Source organism: Coptis chinensis, chromosome 3, assembly GCF_015680905.1.
Source record: "Coptis chinensis isolate HL-2020 chromosome 3, ASM1568090v1, whole genome shotgun sequence".
Taxonomy (NCBI): domain Eukaryota; kingdom Viridiplantae; phylum Streptophyta; class Magnoliopsida; order Ranunculales; family Ranunculaceae; genus Coptis; species Coptis chinensis.
This window is the reverse complement of record NC_141458.1, coordinates 35,948,545-35,971,209: the sequence shown is the minus strand read 5'-3', so window position 1 is coordinate 35,971,209 and position 22,665 is coordinate 35,948,545. Positions and strand designations below refer to the sequence as shown.

Genomic DNA, 22,665 nt, shown 5'->3' with positions numbered 1-22,665 from the left:
TATGTGATGGTCCAACACATAATCAATTTTGTTGACAATGAAGTTTCTCTATTTTCGGACATAAGACATGGTCCTTGGCTATTATATTTAGTCCATGTCCCATACATATTTTTACAAAGATGGAAGATCATTTACCTATTTATTGACAACAATACCAAGTAGAAGGTAACACCTAAACAATCCTTTGTATATGCCTTCCGGAGTAATTTAGCTACGTCCAAGGTGTTTGGAAGTTGGACTAATGGAAAAAAAAAAAAAAAAAAAAAACTCATGACTTTTAACCGAACTATTGGATTCTACAGGTATGTTGACTATCTTTTTATAATTGAATTTGTTGGATTGGGTATATTTGTTCAATTGTATAATGCTCATAACCCAAATTTTGGGTTTGATTTCATATTTTTACCAACTGTGCAAGGAAAGTTTTGAATTCCTTTCAAAGATATTCATAAACATGATAAATTTCCTAAATGAAATAAATTTTAATTTATGAAAGCATCATTCTTCACCAATGCTTAGACTTAGCAGATTTTCGATCAGTAACCATTTTTTGTAAACCAAAATAATAGGCATTATTGCTCTGTTCATCATAAATGCCCTACGGTTTTCTTTGCCTTTTTTCCTTTGCAAATCTGTATTGTTGCCTCTCAAAGTAACAATAACATTTATTTGTCTGCATACTGATTTTATTACTATTGCTTCTGTTTTCTTGCAGTTCTTTAGACAAGAGCACACTTTTTGAATATGAAACTCATTTCATTGTTATGGTAAGTTCCAGCTTCCAAGTAACCATATTAGTCATGAAGACCAAATATTTGTTTGGTCTCCTGATTTTATTTCGACACCAAAAGGATGCGAATATAAAAACTCTCTGTTTGAGTGGAGAGGCCGGTTTAACAGAAACCAAATTGACAATTGCTTGGTTAACTTGGGTCTGCTACTTAATATTTCATTTAGGTTGTGTTTTGCATATGTTTAATCCTACTTATCGAGTTACTGATCTTATAAATTCCAGAACTATGTCGGGAGATTGAATCACATGAACACACCAGAGTTTGTAATGGAGTTCAAGAAGGAACATAAAGGTTCTTCGACCTGCCTATATTTTACTTACGATACTTTGCAAAGTCAAGTTATTAGAACATCACCTTTAGGATTATTATTATTATATGTTTTTATATATATTTTTTGTAATTCTTATCGAATGATGTTACTTCTTTGATTAGCATAATTAGTAGGAATAACCATCTAAAAAGGGGAAAACACAGGTTTGATAAATTCATCAATATAAAGTCAGAGGTTTAATTCGTCGACGTTGGATGGTACTTAAAGAAGGTTAGTAAAAACTCATTTCTACGATTTGATTTTTGTATGTTCCTTTTTATCTATTGGTTCATTTTATAAGTATGGATATCTCTAAAGTCTCAAGTAATTTAGGGAATGAACAAACTTAGATGGTGAACTTAATGCTTCTTGGTTAGTTATCAATGTCAAACTAATATATGGTTACGTTAATATGCTTCTTGGTTAGTTATCAATCTGATCAACTTGGGAATTGACCACATTTAGCATTGGACATGAACTATCCAATTGATGCATGGATTTCACATAAAGCTGTTTTGTTTGTGTTCTTTGTCTATGGTGATCCGGTTAAGTTTACTCACTCTTAATGAGAAAAAATAATGCTTCTTTAGCTTAAGGCCGAGATGGAAAGTACTAGAGTGGCCTGAGAACCGGTGAGCAAATGAAGCTATGTATGAATGTGGATCTTCAGTTGAGAATGAGAATTCGAAGTTGTTAAGTGGTTGTCAGCAACCCACCTCAAGCTTAGAGTGCATAAACAACTTTTGCAATGAGAATATCTCCCCTTGATTATTTATTGCGAAGATTATTGTTTTTTTTTATTGTTAGATTATTCTTATTCTTAGTGTAATTTATTTGCCTTGATTTAGTTCTGGAGGGGCTGTCATAGTCTCATAGGCACATGAAAGAGGACATCAAGTCATCCAAAGAGATCTCAAGTATTGCTTTATTTATGGAGGATGTTTTGATACTTTCAATGATTCTTTCAAATAACATAGCACCGTCTTGGTTGGTATAATAGTTGTATAGTCTAGAGGTATGTCATGTCAATGACGTAATAGTGATCAGTATTACTCTAACATGCATTCTCTATATGTACGATTTTTAAGAGAAGGCACACAGAAGTCATCGTCTTCATAAGAAAAAGATCAATAGAGGTCAGGTATGTTTCTTTCCATTCCTTTCAGTTCATCTATTTCTTCATTTTTTACACATTATTTCGAGTGATGTATTTCGGTCGCGTTATTAATGGCACGTATAAAGTCTTACCATCATAATCCAATCGAATGTTCGTTGTTTTTTTAATTTCTTTTTTTCATTACTGCTACTTATTTTCAGCTTGAAAATACAAGATTGAAACACGGATGACACTATTTCTATATTTTCTCTTCAACCATGTAAACTCTCTTTTTCATTTTTAGAGTGGTTGAATGTGCGATAACTGAAATAATAAATACTCCTCGAATCTGCCTATTTGTAGAAGAGTAACCATCATGTCTACTCAATGTATTTGGTTTATTTATGCACTTCCTCAAAGCTATCCGTGCACAAAAACTATCCTCAGAAGAGCTGTATAATCATTGGGTTTATACCAATGAACAAAAACAAAAAAACCTGAGCAACGAATTTATCAACCGAATTGAAGCGAATGTACTAGAAAAAAGAACTAGATTGTGCAATGATGAAACTGAACAAGAATGCTTACCTAAAAAGTATGATCCTCTTTTGAATGGACCCCTTCATGGAACAATAAAAAAAATTGGATTCACACCCAAGCATAAATGATTCTTTAATAAGCTCAATAAAAGATTCCATAAAAACTCTTTGTATAAATCAACTTTATGATATCCTTCCTACTGATTATCGAGAATTTGAAAAAAAAATTGATACATTTGATGTAGAGTCATTATTACCAAGCATTGAACATTTATTGAACTCAATAAGTGAATTTGATGAGGAATCAACTCCTAATTCTAATTTAAAAGGGCTTTTTTTTATTTTTCAGAACAAGGAAGATTTTTTTCAAAAAAAAAATTTAATATTTATTTGATGCAATTACAAACTATTCCAATGGTCAACCAATCGGTCAACCAATTAGAAAAAAATATATTGGAATAAATAAAAGGGTCCCCCGATGGTCATACAAATTGGTTGATTTTTTTGAAGAACTGGAAACTGAAGAAGAGTCAACCGAGGATCTTGGTATTCGTTCACGAAAAGCCAAACTTTTATCATTTTTAATGATAACAAGATGAATAAAAATACAAATGTGGATACTACTATTGATCCACATTTGTATTTTTATGCGTATAAACCGTAATCCAAGGGTCAAACCCTATACATATGATATTCATTAAAAAAGGATACCTTTTTTATGTATGGGCCTCTTTTTCTCCTGAAGTTGTCAAAATTATTCGTAATAAGATATTGGCTACAATTGAAAAGGTCTTATCAATAAAATTTCCATTTATCCGCGATCTGGGCATAGTTAACAATCCATTCGATAATTCTTCTCATTACCTCTCAGAGGGAAAATGATCCCACAAAAAAAAAGAATTGTACAAGACGAAATAACATAAAAACAGACTCATTCTAAAAAGATGTGGATCTTCCACTCAAATTGTTCCTTTTGATAGGAATCGATGGGAAGAAATATTTGAATCCGATTGGATTTAAGCCAAATAATGTACAATGTAGTAGTATACCAATGAACGTAACTATTACTATATTTCATTTCATCTAAGTGGAAGAATCGAAAATTTTTCCCACAGTTAGTATAACTCGAGGAGTTAGTTTTGATTGAATTATGATCCAAAAGGAAAAAAGAATCAAATAACCATTCTATGATAAAAATAGAATAACCATCAATTTTGTGCGCATACCGTGTATACACTAATAATTGAAATATAAAAATACCTGGTATGATTCCCCGAATTTGTAATAGATCCACAGGGTAGGGAGTTGTTGTTGAGAAATCTGAAACGGAAGGTTACTTTTAATTCCCACGTAACCATAATATAAATATAATCATGGTCTAAATGTAGTATAAAATATGGATACATCGACGATTCGATTTGTTCCAATTCATTGGTTTAATCCGTATAAATATCGAAAAAGACGACTTCTTGACAAAATAAACAAAAGATATCTCTATTCATGTCATGTTTGTTTTTAATGGCTTTTCACAAGATAAATAGATATTTTTATCCCCCTGGAGAAAGATCTTTCTTTGATGAAAAGTTTTCTATTTTCTTTATTGATCGGCCATACCTATATTGAAATAATATGAATACTGCAAAATACTAGGAATGGCTCGCTATTCACTCGATTTCTGGGTCATAATCATAAGATTCTGCAGGAGAGATGGCCGAGTGGTTCAAGGTGTAGCATTGGAACTGCTATGTAGGCTTTTGTTTACCGAGGGTTCGAATTCCTGGTTGTTGAAGTTGCAAGAGTAATAACAAAATTCTTGACAAAACAAGAATTTTGTTATTACTCCTGCATTTTTGTTTTTTTTTTAGTAAAAATAAGAAAATAGAATAGATCTTTGGAAAATTCTTGATTATAATATGTTCTGTATTATTTTCTTATAAAATAATATTACAACCAACCATTTGTCAGGCTATTGTTCTCTTGTTCCCTCAAATCCATGGAGTAAGACATCAATTTTTTACTAAGATAAATTCTGTTGATTGCATGATGGACTCCTCTGAAAAAGCATTGGCGCGCGTGTAAACGAGGTGCTCTACCTAACTGAGCTATAGCCCTTGTGTTTGTGATAAATATTTTAATATGTATATAATTTGTTGTCAAGGTGCATATTGCATGATCCGACACGATAGCTCTCTGATCTGTTTCCTACCAAAGACGGGTATTGCTTAGAAGTAAAATTCCATCTATAATCTATCGATGTGGTGTGCTGGGTTCCTTTTTGTTTCTCTTTATGATGATAAATGACCTACTTAACTCAGTGGTTAGAGTATTGCTTTCATACGGTGGAGTCATTGGTTCAAATCCAATAGTAGGTAGAACTTATTAGATACCACAATCAATGGTATCTAATAAAGTATTTCTACCCACCTTACTTGTACTCCATCTATTCTGGTGTGCATGGCAGACAGGCCTATATTTCTTGGTTTCAATAGGACTCCTTACGAGCGTTGTTTCTATCTACTATTATCTAAAAATAATCAAGTTATTAATGACTGGACGAAGCCAAGAAATAACCCCTCACCTGCGAAATTATAGAAGATCTCCTTTAAGATCAAACAATTCCATCGAATTGAGTATGATTGTATGTGTGATAGCATCTACTATACCAGGAATCTTTGGTTACCTAAATCGCTGATTTATTTTGTTGTGTTGGTTCTGTTGTAATATCAACGTGTTTGAAAATAATTTTCAACTTTAATATCTCTCCGCAATATTAATTTGTCTTTGAAGGCCAAATAGTAGCCTGCTACTAGGTCTCATCGAACTAGTGGACAAATGTAACTTTGAAGCGCTCCAGCTTCAGCGAGCTGGTACTTCTAAGGCACCATTAAAATCAAAACTTGAACTACATACCGTGTTTTATTTGGACTTCCCTGATCATTCAGGTAGAACTGATAATATAAACGCATACACGTGAAAGAATTAATATCTTCTGCGTATTACAACACAATCATTATGGAAGACAATCACCACAAAGAACTGATTGGAAGAGTAAATTTGAAGCGTACTTGTTCGCCTGTACGAGGAAATTTGTCCTTGTTAATCAACTTTTTTGTGGAGAATCTTCCCCAATTCATATAGCAGCACATGTAGCCGTACTGTAATACCCACAAAGAGCGTTCTCAAGTGCATTCTCAATTAGACACTGCCTTTCCACAGGAAAAACAAAACCTTCTCGACTCCTTTTGAAAATCAGTCAGGCGAGAACAAGATACTGTGAGTTTGTTACACTGCATCTGATAATTCCGAAGTTAAATGGCTAACTTGGAAAGGTCTGGACTTGTGGAGTCTTCTGTAACCAAGTAAGAGGAATGCTAGCTTCTAAGTTGCCTACATGCCACTCGCTAAAAACACTCAAATGAGTTGCTTGCTAGCATTCCTCAACTAAATACACAAGGGACAAATGCATCGAACACAGTGGATCAAAAGCTACAGTAAACATCAGGTGATGTTCATCAACATTACGAAAACAAAACAAAAGGAAATTAAACAAACAAAAAAATATAAAGAAAAACTTGAGAAGAGTACATCAAGTATCTAAAGATGATATAAGAAACTTCAGTTTGTTGTTACATCCAACAGAAACATACAAGGTTCCATTGTTAGTTAGTCCAATAAACATCTCAAACTCCAAGCGTATTAAAACCAAATGCCCTCGTTTATATAGAGATCTTGGCATGTCCATGTGAACCAGATTTGCTTGCGACCAAACATTAAGGTATAGCTGCTTCAGAGAGTGACATTTACATTCTCAGCACAGGCATGCCAAGATTCTAGTCTACTCTCAGTGGTACCTCGGACCAGGAGGAGTGAAGAATCCTCCAGATTGTTGTGTTCCAGTTGGTGGAACATTTCCAGGCAGAAGTGTGGGATATGGAGTTCCACAATATGAGTCTGGTGAGACGATTTTGACATGAGTGATGCGATATCATCAAACACAATGAAAGAAACAGAGAAAGAGGTGGGGAAACACACACACACACGCACACACACATATGAACAAATAGAGAATATATGGTTGAAGATACTATCTCCACATAGCTACATAGAGAAAAATTAACACCCTACTAGGGTCAGAGGATAAGTATAATGTACATTTAACATCTTCAAAATGTGAAATCACATTTGATGAATATCACATATTTAAAAGATACCTAGCAAAAATATGCTCTAAGATTGACTTTGTTGGTTCATGTTTTGAAACACACACATACCACAGGAATAATCTGAAGTGTATAAACCTAACAAACTAACAGGAAAATTTGATATAAAATAAAACGTATGGATGGAGGCTAGAATATCGTACCGGAAGTGCTTGACAGGTGACCATGTGGGTTGTAAGCAGATTCTCTTGGTACTTGCAGAGCAACTGGAGGATGCACAGGGTTGCCATATGGGAAGGGAGCCCTTGGGATACTGTAGTTAGAACTGAAGGCACTTGACGGCTGAGGGTGTATGTTAATGGCAGGATTTCCTGGGACTTGTACAGCATAACAAGGATCTACAGGATTACTGCATGACAAGGGAGTACTTGGGCTACCAAAACTAGATACATAGGAACTTGATGTCTTGGGTGTGTTATAGTACGAGTGAACCACTCCATTGTTCCAACCAGTGCTGCTTCCAGTAGAGGGAATCCTACTTTCATAGTTTGGTCTCTCAGAACTAACAATTCCATGGGTCTGATAAGGTCCACCATAGGGATAAACCACTCCAGAGTTTGGATACAAGCCAGTGGTACCTCCAGGAAAAGGACTCCTGCCATCTGAACTAATTTTAATATTTTGATTATTCACGCCATAATTGCCATAAGATGCAGGGACTGCTCCAGAATGGTACTGTCCAGATGCATATTGTGGTTGCCCTGGTAATCCACCACCTGGATATGCTAAGCCCATGACCTGCAATGTCAAAAATGCCGTTAAGTTTTCACTTCCCTCCATTTATTCTGTCAAGTACAACACCCAACTAGAACACACAAAAGTGTCATACAATGACAAATTTTAAAATTTATTATTGGGAGTTAGGACTATTGAGGTGGACAATACTCAAAATGGTACATCTACTAATATAAAAGTACAACTATCTCCGAATTCCCTCCACTTAAAATATACTGTATCTCTATGAAAGGAAGATGCATATTGAGAATACAGAAGAGTAAGATGAAAAGCAAAGAGGATTGATTGAACAGAGGAAACTGTGTCTTATTGAGTTGCATGGCTTGAGACAAAATTTGAATGAGAAGCAAATGATTCATTCAGGTAATCTCAACAGTTAATGATATTCCATATTGTTCTATGGAAATTTACCAAGTTTTTGCACAACTCATGGAAGAGAATAATTACCAATGTCTGCAATATAAATGCCTATATATACAGATTTAAATCCAACCAAGGACCCTGGAACCACAATGGTGTTCGACACTTGAAAATGCTATAAAGGGAGCAAGTATACGAAGCAAACAACGTACCTAGCTCATCCTAATGATACTGGTGAAAAGATAAGATGAGCTCAAATAACACTTACAAGTTGTGGTCTCAAATAACCATAGGCCGCTTGCAGAGCAGGTGAATTAGGATTCTGCTGCAGTCCAACATTGGCTGTAACATGAGGAGGACAATACTATCAGAATATAAATATGCACGGACTGTAGCAAGGTCATACAAGGACTAAGCATCACTTATATATCCTCTAAACAACTTTTAACACAGCCTAGTAGCTAAATATGGGAAGCCTCACCTTTTTGTATTAAAGGGCTGGCAAATGACTGGACAGAACTTTTGCTAGAATAAGGCAAACTAGATGCAGACTGTAGTGTGAGCTTCATCTCCTCCAAATACCTCTGTGAGTCTTCCCTGTTCAGCTCGGGAAACCACACCTTGAAAATGACAGATATGGACATCACTAACTGCTATAATACAATAATAAAATTCGAGGCCTCTCCAATGTTACTACCTGGTCGAAAAATTCATCTGACGCAGGCATGTCCTTGCTTGTAGGCAAGACATAATTGGCTGGCAATGACAAAAAAAGGGACAGGAAACAACCATTAGTAATCATCTAAAATCAGAGACATCACAATAGGCAATTACTACACTACTTCAAATGATGTTTGTGGTTGATAAATACCTAACATTTCATTTACTGCTTCTGCAGGTACCTCCTTCCCCATTTCTTTAAACCGATTTCAGCACGGAGCTTCACCACATCTGGTCTTGGAAATACGACAACTGCAATCTAATTTTTTCCATATAACAATATAAACAATTAGCAGAGACTTCTTCATTTAATTCGGTTATAAAGGAACTATTAAAGCAGTAAAGCTACCTTGCGATATTGAAAAAATGGTCTCAGCTTACGTTTATGGGCACTCTTGTAAACATTCGTTTGATCAATAATGCTATTTCGTGGTATCTTAGCAACCCTAGCTAACAGCGCATTGAAAATCTCTGTTGCTCGGTCCATTAAACGGTCAAAACGTTCACCATAGTTCTGCTTTCTTAGGAGCCCTTGTACCTGCATTAAGCACCACCAATCATTCAGTAGTGTTACACGAAATACTAATATCTGCCACATGTCCACTTAAGTTTTGTTATTTACTTTTAAGCAATAAATGTATACTGCGTACCTTCATTTGATCAAGAGCAAGGTTCGTTCCAAGTAAAAGATGCTGCTTTTCAGGATGCTCCTTCACCCATTTCTCAGCCCACATCGTCTTTCCAGAAGCCGGCAATCCGACCATCATCATCAATTCGCAATCCTTAGTATTGCCAAAAGCAGGTCCCATAACAGCATTCCCATGCTCAAATGCACAGTCCCAAACCATCTTCAACACCAAACTGCATCTCAACCACAACATTCTTTAACAAAACATGTGGAAATATAGCAGACTCCCATTCTCTCTCTCCCACTGGAAAATACCAGCATAAAACTCCTTCGCAATACCCAACCATTTCCCATTCTTACAAAACCCAATCGAAGCCAATGGCTTACTCTCAAGATTAACCACACAAACAATCTGTCATGTACCAACTCCCAAGACATGGCAAAGGTTATGTGTGTGTTAGTTTAAATGTACGAGAGTAGTTTAGTATTTCAGTCTTTGTAGAGTTAGGTGATACTAGATGCACGTCTATGGCCTAGATATCATCAGGTTGTAGAAGAGAGAGAAAGCAATTGCTATATGTAATGAAAAAATGATAGAGAAAGCTAAGGAGAAAATAGTTAAGAACTCATGCTCTAGTTTTCAGTGAAACAGAGATTAGGCTATGCATTCGTTTTTAATTTTATTGTTCATTTTTAGTTTACTATTCACCGAGTCCACTCAGAAAAAGCACCAAAATACAACTAGTGGAATGATAACACCATCAATTGAACTAGTCAGCAAAGGTAAATCATCATATGCTTTAACTTTGGCAGATTCATATGCCAGTTTTTCTGTGAATAATGGAATTGGTATTGCTAGAAACAAATGGGGTGGGTGGTTTACTTAAACTTGTTTCTAAAGATCAAAATGATGAGAAGAAATATGATTCTAGGCGATTTTGCATTGACCTATAACTGTGGACTCCCGGTTTTATTTGATGGAAAGTGCTGGAAAATTTGTAAGAATTTAAATGGGGGTGTTGTTTTAGATTCGGTTTGGAAGTTTTGTGAATTAAAGGGAAATGTTATGTTTCTGAGAATATGAATATGTTTCTAGCTGAAGGTGTCGGAACAGTTAGACAAGTTTTGTGTGCTGCATTGACGCTTTAAATCAGAATTCTTATGGAGGTAATATAGGTATAAACTATAAACTTCCACATTCGTAAAGCTTTTGGTACTTCGGATTGGTCTTTTTTTTATCAGGACACTACTAGCTTTTGAGTTATGTGATACTTTTGTTCCTTGGATTCAACCGTAGTGACCCTTTACCTTCGCTTCTTTTATGTTTTGTTCCCGTAAAGGAATTTCCAGACTCACTCAAGAATCAAAGACCCACTTATTACTCAAATAAAATATTCACCTGGTGCTAATTCTCCTACTCAAAGGCTCTATGTGAATGTTGTGTTAGTATTTGGTATGGGAATTGTTCTACTCTTAAAAGATTTTATGAATCTTTTTCAAATTTCAACTATATGGAGATGAATCTGGGCAAATCCTTAGTGACAAAAAATGCCAAGTGTTCATGGGTAAAGCAGCTTGGCATCGTAAAGACTCAATTATCTCTGTTCTTGATGTGAGAGTGGGCACCATTCCTTTGAAGTATTTCAGTGTACTAATTTATATTGGTAATCCAATTACAGCTCAAATAATGCCAATGCCAACAGCTGATAACATGCGAACACAACTCTCTTCCTGGGAATGGCACTTATTCTTTATGAAGGGAATAGTGCACCTAGTCAAAATCTGTGATCCATATCCAGTTGATCTTTAAGAGAATCATAATTTGGACAATTGGGTAGATCGAGGCAGTTCCACCATTTTTATCCCAAACCCTTGGGCAATATTAGGATTGTTTTTTATGGTTAGGTACCATCCTAGGAATACAACTTATTACATGTACAATCCTACAACACCCATTCATCATCCCTACTTCATTATGACTTACGATATTATAACCTTTTTTTTTGCTGGGTAAGCTCGTTCGATTGTATTAAAAGGAAAAAAGAACAAAAGAATGGTGTGAGTGGATTGTGACAAGTTCACATCTCACTCAGAATCAACACTAGGTCTTTACAAAGATTCAAAAAAGTGCAAAGCACTATCTAAATCTATAGTAGGTACTCGCAGGATGCTCCCATCTTGTAATCCATGAAGGTCTACCAAGATATGTTCTGCCCATGTTGTCTGTAAGTGTGACTCCCTTTCCTCGGCAAAGAAGATCGCCAGAGAAGTTTGCTTCTCTCCAAATTGAAGTGATGACAAACTTTTGTAGCATATTTTGGACATGTTTCCATCTCAGGCATCAAGGCCCATGGCAGTTTGGACGATCCAAAAGCCCGGATCTGTTGCTTAGCATTTCAGAGTGCTGTTCAACCCAAATGTCGGACCATCCCTTAGTGGTGCCCAGTTCAAGGGCTTCAATGATTGCCAAACACTTTCGGCAAGAACTTCGTAGTCACTCCCACGCCTCTGCAGTAAGTTAAGAGAAAATCTCCGTTATGATCTCCGAAAAGTAGATCCAATCCCTAAGAAGTCCCGGATTACCCCTAGATGCCCCATCGGTGTTGACTTTGATGGTTGGAGCATTTGGTGCAACCCATTTAACACTCTCTATTCGGGGAGCAGTTATTAGTTTCCCTTGAATGCCCCAATCAATCGAGAATTTGAGTGTCTTCGAGTACATGATGCCTTGGATAAGTGAGAAGAACAATGAATTTGTCTTCTGACTTGTCTAAGGCATTTTAAGATGTCTGGCTTCTTGTCTTCAAACACAACCATGTTCCTATGTTTCCAAATGATGGTCATAGTGCCCACCACTGCCAAGGTCCATAGTTGTTTGATTAATGGACTTCTGAACTGAGAGAGTTTGATGGCATCATTTAACTTGTTGAAATTTCCTTCATCTTAAACTTTTGTCTGAGCCACCTCCATATTTGTAATGAGAAGGAACATTCCCATATAAGGTGAGAATTTGTTTCTTCATTATTTCCACAAAGTCAGCAGTAAGAAACTAGCTTGATGCCCCTTCTTTTGACTGCTTCATCAGTTGATATGCCCCTTTGACAAATTCTCCATGCTATAGATGCGATTCTAGGATGAGTGTGTGAGTTCCAAATATGCTTGTGCCAACTATTCACATTTCTTTTCCTGCGGATTTCTTGAAATGCCGAGGCAACACTGAATTTCCCTTTGAGGTCGGGGCACCAAATAAGTGTGTCTCTATCACCATCGTTCCATTTTAGAATGCCATCGGTTGTGAGTCCAAAGAGTGGTTATCAAGGCCCGAAAGTTACTTGGTATTTGGACAGATCCATTTACAATAAGTGTACTTACTTTGGAGTTACAATCTTTGAGTTCATGGTTGGTGAGATTCAGTGCATCTTTGAGTGATGCAGAACCCAGCCAATATTATAACCTTGATGTCTTTACGTGACTAGAGATGTGTTCATCGTACTAAAACTATTCATTTAGCATATCTCGAGGGTACTCGTACGCATGACAAACGAAAACTTTTCCGATACCACCCATTCCAAGTAACAATGTGTCGTGACTTAACCCATAGTGTTTTCAAGACATTGGTCCCAAAGCCCAATTTCAATTCAAAACAACTCTAGAAGACAAAGTTTTTTTATATAATCACTTACAATAATAAATTCCGGGTGAAAATAACCCTGAAAACCAATTTCCGCGTGAAAATAATCCTGAAGGACAAATGACCTGGATTTGAAATAAATATTTTTCGATTTTACCATTTTTGTCATTTTACTATGAACAATGATTGCTCATACCCAAATAGGTGAACATACCTCATACAATATATTAATGTATGAACAATGATTATTCATAGATCATGCTGAGGTATAAACAGTGATTGTTCATACTTCAATAGGTATTCTTACTGATCATACATTATGTTGAGGTATAAACATTGATTGTTCATACTTCAATAAGTGTTCTTATGGATCATACATTATATTTAGGTATGAACATTAATTGTTCATACCCCAAATAGGTATGAACAATAATTGTTCATATGAACATTGATTGTGTTCATACCCTAATATATGTATGAACAATGATTGTTCATAGCTCATGTTGATGTATGAACAATCAATTATTTTTCATATATGAACAATTATTGTTCATACTCCAATAAGTGTTCTTATTGATCATACATTATATTTAAGTATGAATACATATTATTCATATCTATTTTGGGTATAAACATTTATTGTTCATATCTGCTTTGGGTTTATGTTTTTTTGTTGGTATGAACACGTATTGTTCATACCTAAAGTAAGTATGAACAATCAATGTTTATATCTATTTTGGGTTTATGTTTTTTTTTGGATATGAACACGGATTGTTCATACCTAAAGAAGGTACAAACAATTAATGTCTATATCTGTTTTGGGTATGAATATTTATTGTTCATATCTGTTTTATTCATAATTTAATATGTATGAACACTCATTGTTCATAGCTAATGTTCATAATTGGATAAACAATGATTTTAGGTTTATATTTTCATAGCCACAATCAATATTCATAGTTGATGTTCAACATGGGTAGGTATGAACAATCAATGTTCATAACCGGATTGTTTCGATTGGGTCGGGCCGTTTATTTTTTTTCTTCATGGGTATACTTGACCTTTCATCTACCCGAGCCGTTGTTATTTCGCGTCAAGGGTAAACTTAAACTTTCAACCACCCAGTCCTTGTGAGTGATTAAAAGAAAAAGGTGTCCTCTAGAGTTTTTTTTGGCCCATTTGTCCTCGTCTCTAGAGTCGCTCTCTATAGTATTTTCCTCATTTTAGCCTCTAGTACTAGAATATTAGTATACCAACCTCCTCTTTATATATACTCTCCAACATAATAAAACCTATCAAATTTATTGGTGTTTGTTACTGCCGGACCCCATATTGTGTTGGGCAGACTCCAAAAACTAAAACACTTATTACAAATGTGTCATTGGTCCCAAAAGTTGTTTTGTGTTGGGCAGACCCCAAACCAAAGTGAATTTGACTTGTTGCAACCTTTTCAGGCCTTCTCTTCTATTCTCTTCTCTTCCACCATCAAAAACCATAAACCCTTAAACCTTTAAACCCTAACACTAAACACTAATGGAAGAGCCCAACCCCATTTTAGAACATGAAGATGACGAAGAAAATGTAATGCATCATGACCCCATTCAAGAAGAAAATATAGAACAAGTTCCAAGTGACCCCATTCAAGAAGAAAATGTAGAACAAGTTCAAAGTGAAGAAAATAGATGAATGGATGATGATGCATTTAATAAGAATAAGATAAATCTAAATTAAACGTAATTATGCATGTAGTAATTATACATGTAATAATTATGCATGTAGTAATTATTGATGTGTACAGTAATTATACATGTAATAATTATGCATGTAGTAATTATACATGTAATAATTATGCATGTAGTAATTAAACGACCCGGCTAGGTCGTTTGTATTTCACACCAAACGGTCTGGTCACACCGTCTGGATTGTGTCCAAAACGATGTGGCCATATCGTTTGGCATATGGACTAAAAAAAACTTGCCGGTGTGTCCACACCGTTTGAACTTAGTCCCAAATGGCGGCATGACCACACCGTTTAGACTAGGTCCCAAACGGTGTGACCATGTCGTTTGGGATTTGAAAAAATGACTTGTCTGTTTTTTTGCCATTTGAATGGTGTGGCCACACCGTTTGGACTAGGTCCCAAACGGTGTGGCCATGTCGTTTGAGATTTGAACTTGGAAAAAAGATTTATCTATTTTTTTGCCACTTGAACGGTGTGGCCACACCGTTTGGACTTAGTCCCAAATGGTGTGGCCATGTCATTTGGGATTTGAACTTGGAAAAAATATGAAGTTCTGTTTTTTGGAATCTCTAACGGTGTGGCCATGTTGTTTTAGGATTTGAACATAGAAAAACACAAACAGTGGTAAACGGTGTGTTTATGGCATTTGGTACTTAAGCCAAACATCAATTAACAATTGTTTTTTATTTAGGATCCTCGGTGTGTTTCGAGAACTCTGGAAACTCGAATGACGTGGATGATGTTCAACCGCTTTCAATGGATACAACAGAAATATTTACTACGGAAGAGGTACATAGTATGCATTGTTTTCACTTGTTTTTTATTTTCTAAATGAAATTATATTAGTTTATTGATTGTTGTTTTCTTTCATATCTTTAGGTATTTCATACAGGTAGTGACATAATTGGTTAGGCAATTGCTCGGGGAAAACAATGTAATGTGGTTGTAGTAATTGGGAAGTTGCAGAATGCTAACGGGAACCAAGTACCAAGGCTGGATTTAGATTGCGAGAGTTCGGGCTTGTATCGTTCACACAAAAAAGCAGAGAAAGCTAATAAGAGAAATACGGGAACCAAGAAACGTGGATGTCTATTTAAGTTAAGATGTATTTTCTAACGCAGCACTGTCGATAGTTGGAAAATTATCATTCTTAATGGTGTTCACAACCATCTATTGGCGAAGATCCTTGAAGGACATGCATTTGCTACTCGACTGATTGTTCCACAATTCGAGTTCTTGTCAGAGATGACTCAAAATGGAGTTAAGCCTAAAGAAGTTTTGAAGTCCATCAGACATAGGTTTCCTGATAACCTATGTAGCATATATCAAGTCTACAATGACAGGCACAAAGTGAGGACATTGGATATGAACGATCGCTCGCAAATGCAGAGATTGCGTGAGTTGTTAGCAGAAAACCATTATTTCGAGGAGGTGAGAGAGGATATGAATATGGATGACATAACGGGATTGTTATGGGCCCATCCGGACGGTGTTAAAATGGCTCGGACTTTTCCAAAAGTTTTCATCATAGACACAACCTATAAAACCAATAAGTATCGGTGGCCTTTTGTACAGTTTGTGGGGGGTGACTTCAACCTGGAAGTCTTTCACGGTCTGTCAAGTGTTGCTCCAGTCCGAAACAGCGATAGACTATGAGTGGGCTTTGCGTCAGTTTAACGGTTTGCTGGGTGAAGAAAGGTCATCTGTAATCGTGTCTCACAGGGACTTGGCCTTGATGAGTGCGATATTGTGTTTCTTGACGCCGCAAAGCATCTCTAGATGGCATATCTCTATGTCGCCCCTTCGAAATGCAATGATTTTTTTCCTACCACGTAACTTGTAGATAAAGGCCGCCTCGTGGAACAACAGAAGTGAAATCGAGGGGCCGAGGATATCTTCAACCATAGAATTGTTGCTTTGGAAAAACACTATAAGGTTGAGTACTCCAATTTTATTAGTTATCTGCGAGACTTGGTTGCCTTACAAGGATCGATTCGTATGTTGTTGGACGATCAACACATTCACTTTGGGAGTACAACGACCAATAGAGTCGAAGCGGTCTCATGCTCGGTGAAACATGTTCTAGGAAACACAAATGGACATTATTTTCTAAGTATGTTTTACTTGATCCACCGATTTTAGAGATCCAAATTGCCCGAGATTAGAGGTACGCTCGAGAAGAGTATAATTGTAACTCAAAGACCACCACCGATTCCTTTATTTTGTGAACTTCGAAAACCCGGTCTCAAGAAAATGTTTGGACTTGCTTTATGAAGAACTAGATACCCGTGTAAGCCGTCTTTGCTAAGGACTCGAAGTTCATTTGTGGGTGTTATTTGGCGCACTCCATGGATTGTCATGTGCTCACGAAATCATTGAACTTCAAAAGCAAGAACGTTTCTATATCTTTGAGTGCTATCGATCCCTTTTGGAAAACTCACATGCTTTTTCCAAATGTGTCGGGTGGTGTGTTAGTCCCGATTATGTAGACCTTCGATGGATATGTTATGAAAAGGTATGAAATGGCTTCTGAAGAAGAGCAGAGGGTTATGGTTAGAAAACTTATGGAGATTGCTGTGCCAGAAAGTACATGGCTAGAACCACCTCATGAAGAGGCGAAAACCAAAGGTCGGCCTAAGGGTAGCTGCAAAAGAAAGCTTCCAACTGAGGATGAGAACTCTTCAAAGCGAGATTCATCTGGTTTTGAACATTCCCAACGTGAGCATGAAGAGTGGGTCTCGTCGCAACAATCGGAATGTATGCCAAATTCCAAGCCTTCTCATAAAACACCCACACCATCAAAATACGCTACTCCAAACCCACCTGCAGAGAAGTCTTCTCCGAAACCACCTTTGCCACAAAAAAAAAACCACACCACGGAATAACTCTTCTTAAAAATCACCTCAAAAGTTAGACATTGGCATCCTGAGGGGGCCAAGACATTACGGTTTAGACATTCCAAAAGAACTGCACAAATATATTGTTAAAGTGGATGACCCTGTGGGTGATGGAAATTGCGGGTATATATAGAGCAATGTGCATTGCACTAGGAAGAAGTCAAGAAGAGTGGTCGTGGATGAGAAATGAATTGTTACAAGAACTTAATGACAACCTCCCCCTATACTGTAGATTGTACACTCACAGTGAGATTAGGTACGTGAAACCTACAATTTCCCATGAATGCTGTTGGGCACCCTCTGGTAAGTGGATGAGCATGCCCTTTGCTGGATATCTATTTGCTTCGAGATTTAATGTCGTCCTCGTACATTTAGGAAGTATGTACTTCCATCTTATTTTGCCACTGAGAACCCAAACAAATCCTGAGAGAGTAAAGAAAGTGTTGGGTACCGCTTACGTACAGGGATGTCATTTTGTCCATGTTGAACTTGTTGATGATTGTCCGGTTCCAAAACCGATGCGAAGATGGCGTAAAGCTCGACACTTAATTGCAGATAGTTGGGATACTGCATTACAAGCAAGACAAACGCAATTTATGGCATTGAACATTCCCAATTTAGTATTGGAAGACGAACACACTAATGATGAGTTCGAAATAGCAATAATAGATGTTGACTAGGAATAAGTCTATGTAATTAATGTTCATGTGGTTGGAATTGTAATTTGGTTTTTGATACAATTTTCTTAAATTTGATGGTATTTTTTTGTCAAATTAATTGTATGGATATATGTATGTTTGTTTTTTGATTTTGGAAAAAATGACTTTTGGGATTTGAACTTGGAAAAAACGACTTGTCTGTTTTTTTGCCACTTGAACGGTGTGGCCATGTCATTTGGGATTTGAACTTGGAAAAAATGACTTGTCTGCTTTTTTGCCACTTGAACGGTGTGGCCACACCGTTTGGAGTTAATCTGAAACGACATGGCCACACCGTTTGGACTAGGTCCCAAACGGTGTGGACATGTCGTTTGAGATTTGAACTTGGAAAAAAGATTTGTCTGTTTTTTTGCCACTTGAACGGTGTGACCACACCGTTTGGACTTAGTCTCAAACGACATGGCCACATCGTTTGGACTAGGTCTTGAACGGTGTGGCCATGTCGTTTGAGACTAAAACTTGGAAAAAATGACTTCTCTGTTTTTTTGCCTCTTGAACGTTCAAGAGGTAAAAAAAACAGATGTTTCTTGTTTTGGCAAAAAAACAGATGTTTCGTGTTTTGGCAAAAAAACAGATGTTTCGTGTTTTGGCAATTTATCAATGTTGTATACATGGCATAAGAGAAATGAGAGTGGAGAAAGTGAAGAAGATATTCCAAAAGTTTGACAAGAACAAAGACGGAGGACTCAACACAAAAGAAATGTCATCTCTGGTAATCTCTGTAAACCCAAGAGTTCAATTCAGTGATGAACAAATCACTACCATCCTTGAAGAAGTTTTCAGAACTCTATGAGAAAACTAAACACTAGCATGCACACATAAGATTGAGAACTGACAAACAAACCATTCACATAAATAACCAGTAAATAATTAGAACTTAGTTTAACATAACCAGCAAGAGTAAGTTACATCATTCTCTTCCAACACAAGATAAAAGGAGGTAAGCTACAGAATATAAAAGATTGGCTCTATAACATATTTCCAACAAGACTTCCAACAAGACTGCCAATGCTCAACACACTAAACCCTAAACTAACCAAACTCAACATTGCTAAATCCAATGCTCCTTAACGATATCATCCGCCAATGAACTTGCACCGGGTCAAATTGTATGCCTCCATGAACTCGTTCCATGCATCGTCTGGAATCGCAGTCCCACCCAATTGCAGGCCTTGATTGAGCAAATGAGAAATTTCATCGACGACGGGGTGCTATCAAAATTAAAATGAAAAACTACATTAGTATATACATTTACATTTATAAAATACCAAAAAAAAAAAAAAAAAACTAACTAACGTTAAGTTGTAAAGTATAACTCACCAGATTATGATATGGAAGACTCTGTAGGGAGTAGTGATTAAGATGATTAGGGTTTATCATTCTAATATGACTATTGTTTTCGTACCAACTCATGTATCTACTAACACACTCCCATGGATAAGACGGAATGGGTCCTCGATGTTCAAGTTGTATCAAGTGATTCTGCCATTTACTCTAGTAGGAAGACACAATATTAAATTTCACATCGTACCCGCGTCCGGAAGTAGTTCGCGTCGAGGTCTTTGGTCTTGGAGGATCTGAAGTTACAAACTGCATATGACCCAACTGACGCACAACCCTTGAAACATTGTACTGCTCGACATTATCAAGAAAGCATATAAATCCCTCGAAAAATGCTATTTCATCCACCGCCCGTATAGCTCGGACTTTAGCATAGGGATACCATTCAACCTGTCAAATAGCATATGATCGAGAAAATTAATCATTAACCACATACTAATAATATCAATTAATAAATAAAACTATTTACATACAAAAATGCTTACATCGGTACAAGACATATTATCAATCATCGCCGGTATGCTTCAATGCATTTGTTGCTAGCATAAAAAGATCGAAAGAATGGCGAGTACATATGACTACGCCGACATGCTCAACTAATAGTCCTCGTTTGGGAATGGCCTGAACATCGGGAAGTACTCATAAATCCATGCCTAGATTAATATAGACACCCGCTAATATTGTAATAGATAGATAAAATTGACATTGAAAAGAAAAACAAAAACTAATACCTGTAGGAGAGTGAAATAGCCCGAAACACCCTTCACCTTGGCACTTGTGGCAGTCCCAAGACCCCATACAAGTAAGCCGGTAAAGGTCGCACCCCACGCCAGTAGTCTCGATCTCGGCAAATTTCATAAGCGCCTCGGATAACAAACGGAACTGCAGTTCCGTGGCGCGTGTCGGTGAAGGCGTACATCCAAAGAAAAAAACAACAAATAAGCTCTCACAAAGAAAACCACAACTCTTTTTAGGTTGACGCCTTCTTCACAACAACCCCATTTTCATCCCAGAAATCTTCATCCGTTACCTTCCCAGCAAACTGCTTCATCAAGAAATGCATCATAACTTTGGAAGTGAACTTATTGGATTTCATCTCCGCATATATCTTGTCCATGGGTATGCCAAGACCTTGGTGGAGGAGTCTTTTTGTTCGTTCGTGGTCAATCGGTGTCCCCGATCACCGCTTTGCCTCGATCGAACTCCTAAGAGTTGGGAAACATCGTCCAACGTGATTGTCATCTCGCCCCACGGCATATGAAACGTGTTGGTCTCTGGATGCCACCTCTCCACAAACGCAGAGACCAACACAGGATCCTGATGCCTATATACACCCAAGACCAAAGCACATAAGCCGGTCCTTTGAAGCTCCACATGAAAATTAGAACAGTCTGAACACTCTCCGACGATATCCCATTGTACCAACTTGTTTAGGTGCCCATGACACTTCAACACCCCTCGCTCCGCCTAAAACAACAAAAACTCAGTATTAATGTATGCACAAGGTTTTGTAATAAAAAATTTAAATACTAATAGACAATATATAATAATATTACCTGCCCCTCCCAAATATCGCGAGACACGTGCACCGCATAGTCATACAATAGATGTGACACACGAGGGCCACCTCTATAAACACCTCTCTGAAACTCCAAGTCATTGTTGGACTTTCTCACAATATTCACTGGAGGTACAGGTAGAGGGACTTCCTCGTCATCCTCCTCCTCCTCATCCTCCGCGTCTTCCTCTTCTGCATCATCAACACCCTCTTTGTCATCTTCTTCACTATCATCTTCTTCACCATCACCTGCAGCTACACTCTTTCCACAATCCATATTTACATCATCTACATCTACATCAACATCAACATCTTCATCTAAATCTAAATCTAAATAAATCTACATCTACATCTACATCTACATCTACATCTACATCTACATCACTCAGAACTGTCCGCTTTCTTCTATTTTGATTTCCTAACTCTACACCACTTACTACATTACTAGGATCATCCGCTTTCCGATCCCCTCTATGGACTGATGCCGAGGTGGTTGTTGCCCTTTCTCTCTTTTTCTCAGGCTCCTTGCGACCCGAACTACTACTCCCCCCACCTAACAACTTCTTAGCACCTGTGAAAACACTTCTTGCTACATTCTTCACATTCACATTCTTTGTTCGAGGCATTGCTACAAAATAAATAGGAGTTAAAAATAAGACATTCAACTAATTCAAATTGTTGCAATACCAACGTGAAAAAACAAAGAACGAAATAAGGCGGTGTGCATGCCAATCTATATCTAAGGTGTGCATGCTATCTAGGCAAACTATACTCCTCTATTAAATCCCCCCTCCACACACTAAGAAAAAAAAACCCAATCTAATTCAACCAATATAAGTGTTTGTTCACTATACTTATTTGTTCCATAATTTCATATAGCCGGTAAGCCGGCACCAAGCATGGAAGCACAACTGTGACAACAATATCCCTCTCATGCATGCATGCATGATGATGGCTTCACGATTAAGAGGAATTCTTAAACAAAAAGAAAATTTCAAAGGGAACCTACTTTTAGGAGATTCTTGGCAAGGTCTACTACAGATATAAGAGCAGTACTACAGCCCATCCCACCAAGATTATAGCTCAAAACATTAATCCTAAAATTGTAGTGATTTATTATCATAGAACACAGGGAAGGAGTAGGAGTAAATAGGCTGCTATTCACTACTAGAATCCCAATTTCGCTAGCCTTCACTCTTGTTTTTGTCAAAATATCATCTATGACTCCAAATAAAACAGTTTTTGCTTCTTTTCTTGCCTCCTCCATGCATGGATATGGATTTGGTGGTGACCTCATGAATGCCTAAGGTAAGTATGTTGACTATCCCAACCCAGATTTATTCAAGATATTCTTCTTAAACCGCAAACTTTCTTCT

At 37.0% G+C, this 22,665-nt stretch overlaps 1 long non-coding RNA gene and 1 pseudogene across 3 annotated transcripts; one reads left to right on the top strand and one right to left on the bottom strand.

Annotated features, from left to right (window-relative positions):
• The first annotated feature begins 164 nt into the window (after positions 1-164).
• Positions 165-2,785, top strand: LOC147509392 (uncharacterized). Of its 2 annotated transcripts, XR_015216550.1 has the most exons (3): positions 165-767; positions 1,016-1,335; positions 1,953-2,785. It is a non-coding gene; the product is annotated as an uncharacterized LOC147509392 (long non-coding RNA). The 2 variants fall into 2 exon arrangements; XR_015216549.1 differs by lacking the exon at positions 1,953-2,785 and having other exon boundaries at positions 1,016-1,875.
• A 3,515-nt stretch (positions 2,786-6,300) lies between these two features.
• On the bottom strand, positions 6,301-10,518 carry LOC147509391 (uncharacterized; annotated as a pseudogene). Its single transcript, XR_015216548.1, has 8 exons — positions 9,425-10,518; positions 9,124-9,312; positions 8,926-9,033; positions 8,752-8,810; positions 8,536-8,674; positions 8,323-8,396; positions 7,103-7,697; positions 6,301-6,690 (listed from the first exon to the last, which is right to left on the bottom strand). The product of XR_015216548.1 is annotated as an uncharacterized LOC147509391 (transcript).
• Positions 10,519-22,665: the final 12,147 nt, after the last annotated feature.